Source organism: Daktulosphaira vitifoliae, unplaced genomic scaffold (assembly GCF_025091365.1).
Source record: "Daktulosphaira vitifoliae isolate Bord-2020 unplaced genomic scaffold, ASM2509136v1 Scaffold_3, whole genome shotgun sequence".
Classification (NCBI taxonomy): domain Eukaryota; kingdom Metazoa; phylum Arthropoda; class Insecta; order Hemiptera; family Phylloxeridae; genus Daktulosphaira; species Daktulosphaira vitifoliae.
The window spans coordinates 309,875-313,002 of NW_026099574.1; the positions used below are offsets into that span (position 1 = coordinate 309,875).

General features: G+C 28.5%; 1 long non-coding RNA gene across 1 annotated transcript; it reads left to right on the top strand.

Moving 5' to 3' along the window:
* The first annotated feature begins 1,078 nt into the window (after positions 1-1,078).
* LOC126903145 (uncharacterized) lies at positions 1,079-2,860 on the top strand. The gene is made up of 3 exons (XR_007703428.1): positions 1,079-1,647; positions 1,716-1,771; positions 2,549-2,860. It is a non-coding gene; the product is annotated as an uncharacterized LOC126903145 (long non-coding RNA).
* Positions 2,861-3,128: the final 268 nt, after the last annotated feature.

The following is a 3,128-nucleotide window of genomic DNA, read 5'->3' on the forward strand; positions in this document are numbered from 1 at the left end:
TGCTTATGTATTACAAGTGAACGCTTAGAACATAATACGATACAACATAATAAATTTAAAAAAAGGTATTCGTCAAAGCTAATTTTATGTTGGTTTCGGTAAAATACCAAAGTTGAAACTTATACCATAGAAAGTAAACATGTGTTTGTGAAATTTTTATCATTTAATTTTCTGTCCACCGGGGAAAAACTAAGTTAAAGTTGACTAAAATTCGTTATTTTAGAAATTTGAACTTTTTTTTACTGTGTTACTAAAAAAAGACCAAAGTATGATGTATAGTTTATATAGTAGAGGGGTCAGCTTATCGTTGCTATACTGGTGATCTACCGTTGTGTCATCCGTATGGATAGTAATGCGAGTTAGTTGACCTCCTATCGTCTCCGTGCGAATTACCCGCGTTATTCATGTATTATTAATCTGCTATAAACGTAATATACATTTATGCTTTATGTTATACTGAAGTCGGTGTTCTTTACTTTATTACTAAGTACCTTATAGACTTATAAAAATGATTACAAAAGTAAATATCTTAAAATATTATTAAATTATAATACTGAATAATGTTAGTATGATATAAAAAAATTTTGATTAAAAAATGTAATTCATTGTTAATTTTAAATTTGAAAGTGTCGTTTTTTTACAAAAACAAAACAAAAAACTTTTCTCGAAATTACTTAAAAAATAAACTAAAAATTAAAACAAACTATAGTTATTTATTGGACGTGTTAGAAGACGTCATAGTGAAGTAGTGATGAAATTTCAAGTGTTCAGTATAAATACATTAGTTTTAGGGATATTTTTACGAAATACCGGTATTATGCAATTTCAAAATTTTGACAGGTCATAAATCTACTTTCTCCAGCCATCATTTATTCTCGTTTTTAATTTTGTACTCTTACATTTTCATGCTATCTAACTTTTACATTTAGCCCTGGCGATCGAGCTATGGGCGAAGACTAGTTTGTTGGCTGCGGACTGGACATAATTGTATTATAATTTTGGTAACTTTGTACAGCATTCCCTTCCTTCTTTATTTCGACCATTCGTTTTTCCTATACTCGTGCATTATCACGAGGTTTCTTTAAACATGAACTTTAATTACATTTGTAGGATACGCATTATGGAGGGCGTTTTCTAACATTGTTTGTTATGACTGGTAACGCTACTCGCACTACTACCACCGGTTGTGCAAAAATTCATTACGTTGAATGTTTGCGTACGTGGTTCTTGTGACTCGGCGAATTATTATCGGTTCCCTTTTGTGAATTTTGCGTTTTTACTTACATCCATAACTCGTTTTGTTAGATGGTTCTACGATGATTGCGAGCCCGTAGTTGTTTTAAAAATGTTGCTATATCGTCCTTGCGATACGCTTATCGATAATTGAATTCGTATATATTGAACTATTATTCGCGCCAGTACATTTTGCCAGTTCAACTATTATGCCGCCAACGACTTCACCCGCCTGATTTTCAAATATCAACCAGTCATCACCATTATTATCGTATAAGTAGTTGTGTAATCATATTGTTTAGCTATTTTTTGTTCTTATCATTTGTTTTATTTTACGCATTGTTGCATTAACATTAATAGTCACCCCTACCCACATTGATGTATATAGTATTTTGGTTTAAACTTTTAATACAGGTAATTGTTCTATATTCCTAAATTAATTTTATTCATTTATACAGTCCATCCTCTACTTCTTTCTCAAGCATAATAAGACAATCCAAACAATACTGTTATTATAAGAACAATGAAAAATATTCAGGTAAGATTTCAAATCGATAAGAGTCAATACTTATATTATCTTATTTGTCAACTTTATTTGTTTAAACGGCAACATACATAATACACTAGTTTATAATATAGAAAATTATGTGATTAAAAAAATGACAGTCGATAATAACTTTTGGACTAATACTTTGGAAGTTATTAGAATTTTAAAATAGAGTACTGATGGTAAAGCACAGAAGCTGCTATTTTTATCATTAATCATTCTTCGTTCACAATTCTCCTGCAACCTAGGTACAAAAATTAGAATATCTTCTGAAGCACTGGTTTAAAAGTAGTTGTTTTAAATAACATTAATTTAATTTAATTACAATATTTTTTTAAATTACAAATGTTTAATTCATTTTGTAATTTATACATATTGATTAACACAATATGTATGCTCTGCATTTATTTCAATTAATGATTTAATAATATACTGTGAATAAAGGTAACAACATTTTATGATTTGATAATTTAACCATCATTATTTATAAGATAAAAACAATATTTTAAGATCCACGTTTTATTTAACAAATTTTATCAAGTAAAATTAAACTACATGACAATGTAAAAACTATAAACTTATAAAAAATATTTTTAAGTTATTTTACATTAATATTCGAAAATTGCTGTATTGATACACTTCTAAGTGTGTTTTAATGCAAATAATTATCCATTCTTTTATTCTTAAATTTAATTTATTAATTATTATTAATTGTTATTAATTAGTATGCAATAAAAAATTGACATGTATGTTTAATTTTAATTTCAGTTCAGCGATCGAAAAAGATCCAGAAAAAAATGAGACTGGCAAACACAACGTAATGATATACGTAGTTGAAAACTTTATTGAGTTTATGGTAGGCAATTTCATTGAATTGGCTGATCAACTTAAAGCAGAAGTTGTCGTCTGGTCACCCCTTTGGGTCGACCCTAGTTATTAAAAAAAGAAGAAATATACTTAAAAAGACATGTGCGAGAGCAAGGAAATCACGGATACAAAATTTTTTAATTGCCCCGATAAGTCATCCCAAACGTTCTTTTTCAATTGTGTCTCCTGAATCTACTAGGGTAATTCTGTCACTTTTAGTAGCTAATAAATATCACAAATGTTTTACTATTTAAAATATTTTATTTGTTTTTCGTATTTAATTAATTAAAAGTAAAAAAAATTCATAAATAGACAGCTAGGAGACACCGATTCAATGCCTATTAAAGAGACTTCCAATGCTACTAGAGTAATTCTGTCACTTTTAGTAGCTAATAAATATTTACCCCTCATTAGGTAGGTGAAAAAATGTTATGTTAATAGATACCATGGGTCTGATAGACCAATGAGCAGGTTAAGTGTT